Below are 12,500 nucleotides of genomic sequence, written 5' to 3'. Positions count from 1 at the left end.
ATGTACATATAAAGCCTGGTAGGTGTTGGGATTATATCTGCAACACGGGCATTATCGAAAGATGGTTAAGTGGAGTCACCCAATGGGTGCCGTGCGTTATCAGGTACGTAATGCACAGTAGAGATACATTGTCGGGAGGTGGAACCCGAAAAATGTACAAGTCCGGGAATACGGGGTGCATCGTATGTAACGTTCGATGTACATATAAAGCCTGGTAGGTGTTGGGATTATATCTGCAACACGGGCATTATCGAAAGATGGTTAAGTGGAGTCACCCAATGGGTGCCGTGCGTTATAAGGTACGTAATGCACAGTAGAGATACATTGTCGGGAGGTGGAACCCGCAAAATGTACAAGTCCGGGAATACGGGGTGCATCGTATGTAACGTTCGATGTACGTATAAAGCCTGGAAGGTGTTGGGATTATATCTGCAACACGGGCATTATCGAAAGATGGTTAAGTGGAGTCACCCAATGGGTGCCGTGCGTTATAAGGTACGTAATGCACAGTAGAGATACATTGTCGGGAGGTGGAACCCGAAAAATGTACAAGTCCGGGAATACGGGGTGCATCGTATGTAACGTTCGATGTACATATAAAGCCTGGTAGGTGTTGGGATTATATCTGCAACACGGGCATTATCGAAAGATGGTTAAGTGGAGTCACCCAATGGGTGCCGTGCGTTATAAGGTACGTAATGCACAGTAGAGATACATTGTCGGGAGGTGGAACCCGCAAAATGTACAAGTCCGGGAATACGGGGTGCATCGTATGTAACGTTCGATGTACATATAAAGCCTGGTAGGTGTTGGGATTATATCTGCAACACAGGCATTATCGAAAGATGGTTAAGTGGAGTCACCCAATGGGTGCCGTGCGTTATAAGGTACGTAATGCACAGTAGAGATACATTGTCGGGAGGTGGAACCCGAAAAATGTACAAGTCCGGGAATACGGGGTGCATCGTATGTAACGTTCGATGTACATATAAAGCCTGGTAGGTGTTGGGATTATATCTGCAACACGGGCATTATCGAAAGATGGTTAAGTGGAGTCACCCAATGGGTGCCGTGCGTTATCAGGTACGTAATGCACAGTAGAGATACATTGTCGGGAGGTGGAACCCGCAAAATGTACAAGTCCGGGAATACGGGGTGCATCGTATGTAACGTTCGATGTACATATAAAGCCTGGTAGGTGTTGGGATTATATCTGCAACACAGGCATTATCGAAAGATGGTTAAGTGGAGTCACCCAATGGGTGCCGTGCGTTATAAGGTACGTAATGCACAGTAGAGATACATTGTCGGGAGGTGGAACCCGAAAAATGTACAAGTCCGGGAATACGGGGTGCATCGTATGTAACGTTCGATGTACATATAAAGCCTGGTAGGTGTTGGGATTATATCTGCAACACAGGCATTATCGAAAGATGGTTAAGTGGAGTCACCCAATGGGTGCCGTGCGTTATAAGGTACGTAATGCACAGTAGAGATACATTGTCGGGAGGTGGAACCCGCAAAATGTACAAGTCCGGGAATACGGGGTGCATCGTATGTAACGTTCGATGTACATATAAAGCCTGGTAGGTGTTGGGATTATATCTGCAACACAGGCATTATCGAAAGATGGTTAAGTGGAGTCACCCAATGGGTGCCGTGCGTTATAAGGTACGTAATGCACAGTAGAGATACATTGTCGGGAGGTGGAACCCGAAAAATGTACAAGTCCGGGAATACGGGGTGCATCGTATGTAACGTTCGATGTACATATAAAGCCTGGTAGGTGTTGGGATTATATCTGCAACACGGGCATTATCGAAAGATGGTTAAGTGGAGTCACCCAATGGGTGCCGTGCGTTATCAGGTACGTAATGCACAGTAGAGATACATTGTCGGGAGGTGGAACCCGAAAAATGTACAAGTCCGGGAATACGGGGTGCATCGTATGTAACGTTCGATGTACATATAAAGCCTGGTAGGTGTTGGGATTATATCTGCAACACGGGCATTATCGAAAGATGGTTAAGTGGAGTCACCCAATGGGTGCCGTGCGTTATAAGGTACGTAATGCACAGTAGAGATACATTGTCGGGAGGTGGAACCCGCAAAATGTACAAGTCCGGGAATACGGGGTGCATCGTATGTAACGTTCGATGTACATATAAAGCCTGGTAGGTGTTGGGATTATATCTGCAACACAGGCATTATCGAAAGATGGTTAAGTGGAGTCACCCAATGGGTGCCGTGCGTTATAAGGTACGTAATGCACAGTAGAGATACATTGTCGGGAGGTGGAACCCGAAAAATGTACAAGTCCGGGAATACGGGGTGCATCGTATGTAACGTTCGATGTACATATAAAGCCTGGTAGGTGTTGGGATTATATCTGCAACACGGGCATTATCGAAAGATGGTTAAGTGGAGTCACCCAATGGGTGCCGTGCGTTATCAGGTACGTAATGCACAGTAGAGATACATTGTCGGGAGGTGGAACCCGAAAAATGTACAAGTCCGGGAATACGGGGTGCATCGTATGTAACGTTCGATGTACATATAAAGCCTGGTAGGTGTTGGGATTATATCTGCAACACGGGCATTATCGAAAGATGGTTAAGTGGAGTCACCCAATGGGTGCCGTGCGTTATAAGGTACGTAATGCACAGTAGAGATACATTGTCGGGAGGTGGAACCCGCAAAATGTACAAGTCCGGGAATACGGGGTGCATCGTATGTAACGTTCGATGTACGTATAAAGCCTGGAAGGTGTTGGGATTATATCTGCAACACGGGCATTATCGAAAGATGGTTAAGTGGAGTCACCCAATGGGTGCCGTGCGTTATAAGGTACGTAATGCACAGTAGAGATACATTGTCGGGAGGTGGAACCCGAAAAATGTACAAGTCCGGGAATACGGGGTGCATCGTATGTAACGTTCGATGTACATATAAAGCCTGGTAGGTGTTGGGATTATATCTGCAACACGGGCATTATCGAAAGATGGTTAAGTGGAGTCACCCAATGGGTGCCGTGCGTTATAAGGTACGTAATGCACAGTAGAGATACATTGTCGGGAGGTGGAACCCGCAAAATGTACAAGTCCGGGAATACGGGGTGCATCGTATGTAACGTTCGATGTACATATAAAGCCTGGTAGGTGTTGGGATTATATCTGCAACACAGGCATTATCGAAAGATGGTTAAGTGGAGTCACCCAATGGGTGCCGTGCGTTATAAGGTACGTAATGCACAGTAGAGATACATTGTCGGGAGGTGGAACCCGAAAAATGTACAAGTCCGGGAATACGGGGTGCATCGTATGTAACGTTCGATGTACATATAAAGCCTGGTAGGTGTTGGGATTATATCTGCAACACGGGCATTATCGAAAGATGGTTAAGTGGAGTCACCCAATGGGTGCCGTGCGTTATCAGGTACGTAATGCACAGTAGAGATACATTGTCGGGAGGTGGAACCCGCAAAATGTACAAGTCCGGGAATACGGGGTGCATCGTATGTAACGTTCGATGTACATATAAAGCCTGGTAGGTGTTGGGATTATATCTGCAACACAGGCATTATCGAAAGATGGTTAAGTGGAGTCACCCAATGGGTGCCGTGCGTTATAAGGTACGTAATGCACAGTAGAGATACATTGTCGGGAGGTGGAACCCGAAAAATGTACAAGTCCGGGAATACGGGGTGCATCGTATGTAACGTTCGATGTACATATAAAGCCTGGTAGGTGTTGGGATTATATCTGCAACACAGGCATTATCGAAAGATGGTTAAGTGGAGTCACCCAATGGGTGCCGTGCGTTATAAGGTACGTAATGCACAGTAGAGATACATTGTCGGGAGGTGGAACCCGCAAAATGTACAAGTCCGGGAATACGGGGTGCATCGTATGTAACGTTCGATGTACATATAAAGCCTGGTAGGTGTTGGGATTATATCTGCAACACAGGCATTATCGAAAGATGGTTAAGTGGAGTCACCCAATGGGTGCCGTGCGTTATAAGGTACGTAATGCACAGTAGAGATACATTGTCGGGAGGTGGAACCCGAAAAATGTACAAGTCCGGGAATACGGGGTGCATCGTATGTAACGTTCGATGTACATATAAAGCCTGGTAGGTGTTGGGATTATATCTGCAACACGGGCATTATCGAAAGATGGTTAAGTGGAGTCACCCAATGGGTGCCGTGCGTTATCAGGTACGTAATGCACAGTAGAGATACATTGTCGGGAGGTGGAACCCGCAAAATGTACAAGTCCGGGAATACGGGGTGCATCGTATGTAACGTTCGATGTACATATAAAGCCTGGTAGGTGTTGGGATTATATCTGCAACACGGGCATTATCGAAAGATGGTTAAGTGGAGTCACCCAATGGGTGCCGTGCGTTATCAGGTACGTAATGCACAGTAGAGATACATTGTCGGGAGGTGGAACCCGAAAAATGTACAAGTCCGGGAATACGGGGTGCATCGTATGTAACGTTCGATGTACATATAAAGCCTGGTAGGTGTTGGGATTATATCTGCAACACGGGCATTATCGAAAGATGGTTAAGTGGAGTCACCCAATGGGTGCCGTGCGTTATAAGGTACGTAATGCACAGTAGAGATACATTGTCGGGAGGTGGAACCCGCAAAATGTACAAGTCCGGGAATACGGGGTGCATCGTATGTAACGTTCGATGTACATATAAAGCCTGGTAGGTGTTGGGATTATATCTGCAACACGGGCATTATCGAAAGATGGTTAAGTGGAGTCACCCAATGGGTGCCGTGCGTTATCAGGTACGTAATGCACAGTAGAGATACATTGTCGGGAGGTGGAACCCGAAAAATGTACAAGTCCGGGAATACGGGGTGCATCGTATGTAACGTTCGATGTACGTATAAAGCCTGGAAGGTGTTGGGATTATATCTGCAACACGGGCATTATCGAAAGATGGTTAAGTGGAGTCACCCAATGGGTGCCGTGCGTTATAAGGTACGTAATGCACAGTAGAGATACATTGTCGGGAGGTGGAACCCGCAAAATGTACAAGTCCGGGAATACGGGGTGCATCGTATGTAACGTTCGATGTACATATAAAGCCTGGAAGATGTTGGGATTATATCTGCAACACGGGCATTATCGAAAGATGGTTAAGTGGAGTCACCCAATGGGTGCCGTGCGTTATAAGGTACGTAATGCACAGTAGAGATACATTATCGGGAGGTGGAACCCGAAAAATGTACAAGTCCGGGAATACGGAAAAGTTCCCCATGAAAGGCTGGGGATACAATTATTGATACAAATAATGTGCCTAAGGGTACATTTATTTTTCTAAGTCCCAGAAATCCGTCACTGAACATCACGACTTACAAACACATCTTCCCCCGGTCCTCCCATATACGGCACGGGGACAAGTATGAAGAATGAAAATCATGTGTGTATGGAACATATAATGTGCCTGGGAGCACATTTTTTTTCTAAGTCCCAGAAATCCGTCACTGAACATCACGACTTACAAACACATCTTCCCCCGGTCCTCCCATATACGGCACGGGGACAAGTATGAAGAATGAAAATCATGTGTGTATGGAACATATAATGTGCCTGAGAGCACATTTTTTTCTAAGTCCCAGAAATCCGTCACTGAACATCACGACTTACGAAGACATGTTCCCCCGGTCCTCCCATATACGGCACGGGGACAAGTATGAAGAATGAAAATCATGTGTGTATGGAACATATAATGTGCCTGAGAGCACATTTTTTTTCTAAGTCCCAGAAATCCGTCACTGAACATCACGACTTACAAACACATCTTCCCCCGGTCCTCCCATATACGGCACGGGGACAAGTATGAAGAATGAAAATAATGTGTGTATGGAACATATAATGTGCCTGAGAGCACATTTTTTTCTAAGTCCCAGAAATCCGTCACTGAACATCACGACTTACGAAGACATGTTCCCCCGGTCCTCCCATATACGGCACGGGGACAAGTATGAAGAATGAAAATAATGTGTGTATGGAACATATAATGTGCCTGAGAGCACATTTTTTTTCTAAGTCCCAGAAATCCGTCACTGAACATCACGACTTACGAAGACATGTTCCCCCGGTCCTCCCATATACGGCACCGGGACAAGTATGAAGTATGAAAATTTTTGGTCACAGCGTGAAATCCCTCTAATGATCATGAAAATAGCATCGGATCACTTATCTGACCATAAAAAGTGAACCAAAACCCTATTTGGACAAACTTTTTGGTCCTATGAAAAAATCACTTTTCATATATGTCATGGTCGAAAATTTTCTAAGTCCCAAAAAATCACTTATTCTCGAATATCTCGAAAACTACGTATCGGACAGGGGTCAACCAAGGTGTTTTAGAAAGGTCTTTACAAGCTCTATTTAATGAGCCATAGCGACTTTCAAGTGATTTTTTGACACTTTTTCGCATATCGGCATCCTTGGTTCCCATACTGGCCATAGGTCATAGGGCACCGAACGGCCAACTTCTGGTCCGGGGGTGAAATTTTTTTTCACGAGATTTTGATGAAAATGGCTTCGGAACGCGTTTCTAATAATGAAAAGTGAAACCAAACAGTATTTGCGAAGAAAAAATTGTCCTATGAAAAAATCACTTTTTCTTAGGGTACGGGTCAAAAATTTTCTAAGTCCCAAAAAATCACATGTTCTCGAATATCTCGAAAACTACGTATCGGACAGGGGTCAACCAAGGTGTTTTAGAAAGGTCTTTACAAGCTCTATTTAATGAGCCATAGCGACTTTCAAGTGATTTTTTGACACTTTTTCGCATATCGGCATCCTTGGTTCCCATACTGGCCATAGGCCATAGGGCACCGAACGGCCAACTTTTGGTCCGGGGGTGAAATTTTTTTTTCACGAGATTTTGATGAAAATGGCTTCGGAACGCGTTTCTAATAATGAAAAGTGAAACCAAACAGTATTTGCGAAGAAAAAATTGTCCTATGAAAAAATCACTTTTTCTTAGGGTACGGGTCAAAAATTTTCTAAGTCCCAAAAAATCACATGTTCTCGAATATCTCGAAATCTACGTATCGGACAGGGGTCAACCAAGGTGTTTTAGAAAGGTCTTTACAAGCTCTATTTAATGAGCCATAGCGACTTTCAAGTGATTTTTTGACACTTTTTCGCATATCGGCATCCTTGGTTCCCATACTGGCCATAGGCCATAGGGCACCGAACGGCCAACTTTTGGTCCGGGGGTGAATTTTTTTTTTCACGAGATTTTGATGAAAATGGCTTCGGAACGCGTTTCTAATAATGAAAAGTGAAACCAAACAGTATTTGCGAAGAAAAAATTGTCCTATGAAAAAATCACTTTTTCTTAGGGTACGGGTCAAAAATTTTCTAAGTCCCAAAAAATCACATTTTCTCGAATATCTCGAAAACTACTTATCGGACAGGGGTCAACCAAGGTGTTTTAGAAAGGTCTCAACAAGCTCTAAATAATGGGCCATAGCGACTTTTTAGTGATTTTTTGACAAATTTTGTCATATCGGCATCCCGAGTTCCCATACTGGCCATAGGCCATGGGGCCCCGAACGAAAAAATTTTGGTCCGAGGGTCAAAATTTTTTTTCTCATAAATTTGTTCAAAACGCCGTCGGAACGCGCCTTAGATCATGAAAAGTGAAAAGAAACAGTATTTTGCAAAAGTTGGGGTGGCCTATGACTTACATGGCCACGTCCTAGGTCCGAGTTCCCGAGGTCGTGTTCTTCAGTGGCGGAAAAAAATGGCCACTTGTGGGAGATGCAAAATGTTCATTTTGTATTATAGGGGACACACTATCGAAGCGAAAATTTCAGAAATGGCCTAAAACGTGAAGAAATGATGGGGTATGTACGAAAAGAAGGTTTTTATGGTCAAACGGTGAAAATTTTTTTTTTATGAAAAATTTTGGTCTCCCACCGTTCATGAATTTCTAGGACCAAAAATCGAAAAATTTGAAAACTTCACGATCGAAAGGGAAACGCATATGTGGTGTTCCTAGGTGTGTACGGTGTACGAAAAACGGGTTCACGATGAGATATCAGGCAAATAAGTGGACCTAAAGTGAGTTATACGGGTAAGACGAGGTGTCCAAAGACCGAAATAGGGGTACCAACTGAGAACGAAATGAAGGTCCCCGAAGTCGCCATACAAGTTATAGGAGGTGTCCAAAGTACGAAAAGAGTTCCATATTCGGCTGTTCCTACTATATGGTTCCCTGATTGCTGCTCCAAGGAGTAGTGAGGAAGTGTCCAAAGGTCTGTTGGGGGTATCGAGGTGATACCCTCGACGGACAATATGCACGAAAAGTGGTTCGATGATCTATCCTGTAGGTCGTACGGCAGCCATACCCGGCTGGAAGTACCGCGGTAATTCCGCAATAAAACGTTCGCCAGACGAACAAACAAATTGAATTAGCTCATCGTAGTGTACGGAAACGAAACGAAAATGTAAGGTGATTAGGGATCCGGGAGCAATCTCGCGATCCCATGGTTCGGTGTAAGAAATGATACGAAGTGTTCATAAGTCTCCTCTGGAGGCAGAACCATCGTAGCAAAGTTCGGGAACCCAAGGGTCACAAAAACTCGTAGGACGATATCCACGAATAATCGGGGACTTGTGGGGACTACCGTGCCCTGACAAGTCAACTACACCTTAACTGGTGATGGTCGTCCTACGGGGACCTGCGGGGAACAAAAGGGTCACTAAAACTCGTAGGACAATATCTCCGAATAATCGGGGACTTGTGGGGACCACCGTGCCCTGACAAGTCAACTACACCTTAACTGGTGATGGTTGTCCTACGGGGACCTGCCGGGAACCCAAGGGTCACAAAAACTCGTAGGACGATATCCACGAATAATCGGGGACTTGTGGGGACTACCGTGCCCTGACAAGTCAACTACACCTTAACTGGTGATGGTCGTCCTACGGGGACCTGCGGGGAGCAAAAGGAGTCAGAAACAATCGTAGGACGATATCCACGAATAATCGGGGACTTGTGGGGACTACCGTGCCCTGACAAGTCAACTACACCTTAACTGGTGATGGTCGTCCTACGGGGACCTTCAGGGAGCCGCAGTAAGTCGCAGGTCGTATGCGAGCCTTGATTGGTCCTGTTGGGGGCGTGCGGGGTGTAATGCCTCGGTACGTCAAATGTTGGTGTACGATGTACATCGATAATCTGACATCCTCCTGAACAACCTTTGCTCGTGTGGTTATTGGCGCTGTGGAGTCGGTGTACTGCCGCAGGTCAATGAGAGTGGTCACAACAAGGATTGTGTCACCTGATAAACGTAGAAAGAGAGTCTGCGGGGACTGGTGCCCTGGTAGACAAAATATATCGAACAAGCAATTGACGAAGACGAATTCTGGTTGATCCTACCAGTAATATACGCTTGTCTCAAAGGTTAAGCCATGCATGTCTAAGTACAAACATAAATGAATGTGAAACCGCATAAGGCTCAGTACAACAGCCATAATTCACAAGATCATCCACCCATCAGTTACTTGGATAACTGTGGAAAAGCCAGAGCTAATACATGCAACATGCCGGGACCGCTGTCCGCTTGCGGGCGGTGGAACTGGTGCACTTATTAGTAAAACCAATCGCCTCCGGGCGGCTTGAGTTGAAGTCTGGATAAGGATGCCGATCGTATGGTCGCTTGACCGACGACAGATCTTGCAAATGTCTGCCCTATCAACTATTGATGGTAGTGTAGAGGACTACCATGGTTGCGACGGGTAACGGGGAATCAGGGTTCGATTCCGGAGAGGGAGCCTGAGAAATGGCTACCACATCCAAGGAAGGCAGCAGGCGCGTAAATTACCCAATCCCGGCACGGGGAGGTAGTGACGAGAAATAACAATATGGACCTCTCTAACGATGGTCCATAATTGGAATGAATTGAGCATAAATCCTTCAATAAGGATCAAGTGGAGGGCAAGTCTGGTGCCAGCAGCCGCGGTAATTCCAGCTCCACTAGCGTATATTAAAGTTGTTGCGGTTAAAACGTTCGAAGTTGATTCCCCGTCCAGACACGCGACCGCCGCGGGCGCCCGGCACACGCCGGATACGTTCGTGCGCGAGCTCGCGGCTGCGACTCACAATGGTGTGCCTGGGCGTCAACCTCGTGATCGGTCGGGCACGTCCCGAGCCGGTGCGTGGTGCCCGGGCAGCTCCCATTTACCTTGAACAAATTAGAGTGCTTCAAGCAGGCTAGTACAAAAGCGTCCACACCCGCCCAGGGTTGGCGTTGGCCGAGAATAATCTTGCATGGAATAATGGAACATGACCTCGGTCTGAGTCTTTTGGTTGGTTTTGTATAGACCCAGAGGTAATGATTAACAGAAGTAGTTGGGGGCATTGGTATTACGGCGCGAGAGGTGAAATTCGTAGACCGTCGTAGGACCAACTGAAGCGAAAGCGTTTGCCATGGATGCTTTCATTAATCAAGAACGAAAGTTAGAGGATCGAAGGCGATTAGATACCGCCCTAGTTCTAACCGTAAACGATGCCAATCAGCAATTGGGAGACGCTACTACATTCGGTGCTCTCAGTAGCTTCCGGGAAACCAAAATCGGGTTCCGGGGGAAGTATGGTTGCAAAGTTGAAACTTAAAGGAATTGACGGAAGGGCACCACAAGAAGTGGAGCTTGCGGCTTAATTTGACTCAACACGGGAAAACTTACCAGGTCCGAACTTATCGAGGTAAGACAGATTAAGAGCTCTTTCTCAAATTTAAGGGTAGTGGTGCATGGCCGTTCTTAGTTCGTGGAATGATTTGTCTGGTTAATTCCGATAACGAACGCGACTCAAACAAGCTAACTAGAACGCTGTCAGCAGTGTGCCTCCGGGCGCACCTGACGTTACGGGGCGGCGGCGCCTTCGCGGGCGGTCGTCGCACTAGTTTGCCCTGCTTAGCGGGACAACTTGTGTTTAGCAAGGTGAGAGTGAGCGATAACAGGTCCGTGATGCCCTTAGATGTTCTGGGCTGCACGCGTGCTACAATGTGGGCAGCAGCGTGTTCTCGCCAATAGGCGCCCCCATTCCGAGAGGAACGGGAAATCACCCAAATGCTCATTTAGTTGGGATTGGGGACTGCAACGGTCCCCATGAACCTGGAATTTCTAGTAAGTGCTAGTCATTAGCTAGCGCTGATTACGTCCCTGCCCTTTGTACACACCGCCCGTCGCTACTACCGATGGATTATTTAGTGAGGTCTCTGGAGGCATACCTTCCGCGGTTCCTTCGTGAGCTGCAGTTGGCACGGCCGAAGTTGACCGAACTTGATGATTTAGAGGAAGTAAAAGTCGTAACAAGGTTTCCGTTGGTGAACCTGCGGAAGGATCATTACCGATCAAACAAGTCCGGGAGTGAGGTTGCCAAACGCATCGTCGGCATCACATGCTGACGCGCACGCTACAACCACAAGATGGTGTAGCACACTTGGTAGAGTTGAGCGAAAGCAACTCTTTCAAAGGGATACACATACCACTGCCTCGGCGCAGGTCAGTAAAGACGCACACTTTGGCAGTACCGGGTACCTTATACACTGACTGATTGTCGTGTCACAACGGGGTGATCGACAGTCGCACTTTGGCGTGCTCGGCTCCGCATCCGTCGGGGCCGTGGGCGCCTGCAGTGTGGTACTAGGGAACCAGAGTTGTGTGTTGGTATGTGTATAATGGATGGATGGACTTCGGTTCCATTCATCAACTAGTTCGGTGTGTACGTTAAACCCTAGGCAGGGGATCACTCGGCTCATGGATCGATGAAGACCGCAGCTAAATGCGCGTCAGAATGTGAACTGCAGGACACATGAACATCGACACGTTGAACGCATATGGCGCATCGGACGACTCAACCCGACCGATGCACACATCCTTGAGTGCCTACCAAGTTATCTCAACACTCTAACCAAACTGACCGTCCTGACCCCATCATAGGGGGGTAGGCTGTCGCAGCATGGCGTGCTCGGATCCGCATCCTTGTCGGGACCGTGGGCGCTGAAAGTGAGAGTGCTAACACAGAGAGACATACGAGGTATGGTACACAAACCTAAACACACACACACACATGTGAGCATGGGTGAAGAGCGAGCGCGCGTCAAGTCGCACGGTTCGACCTCTAGTATCAACCAACGGATGTATCCACCACAGCATATAAGGTTATCACCAATTGCACGGGGACTTCCACCGGTTGGCTCGGGTCGAGTAACACTTGCGGCCCAACGCGCTCGTATCTTTCCTCGCATCCAGTTGCAGTCGCGAGACGTGCTCACGCCGTGTGGGTGAGTGAGGTTAGCACGACAGGGGTGATTTATCACCGCTTCTCCCGTCGCATCATTGTGACAGTGGAGTCTGTAGGCCTCAAGTGATGTGTGACGACCCTCAGAATTTAAGCATATTAATAAGAGGAGGAAGAGAAACCAACCGGGATTCCCTGAGTAGCTG

At 47.0% G+C, this 12,500-nt stretch overlaps 1 non-coding gene and 1 pseudogene across 1 annotated transcript; both read left to right on the top strand.

Annotated features, from left to right (window-relative positions):
* Nucleotides 1-11,783: 11,783 nt before the first annotated feature.
* LOC118516821 lies at nt 11,784-11,941 on the top strand. Its single transcript, XR_004908117.1, has one exon. It is a non-coding gene; the product is annotated as a 5.8S ribosomal RNA (ribosomal RNA).
* Nucleotides 11,942-12,411: 470 nt separating this feature from the next.
* LOC118516822 overlaps nt 12,412-12,500 on the top strand; it is a 7,838-nt pseudogene continuing 7,749 nt past the window's right edge.

The sequence above is a fragment of the Anopheles stephensi genome, unplaced genomic scaffold (genome assembly GCF_013141755.1).
Source record: "Anopheles stephensi strain Indian unplaced genomic scaffold, UCI_ANSTEP_V1.0 ucontig397, whole genome shotgun sequence".
NCBI lineage: Eukaryota > Metazoa > Arthropoda > Insecta > Diptera > Culicidae > Anopheles > Anopheles stephensi.
This window is presented reverse-complemented; position numbering and strand designations above follow the sequence as displayed.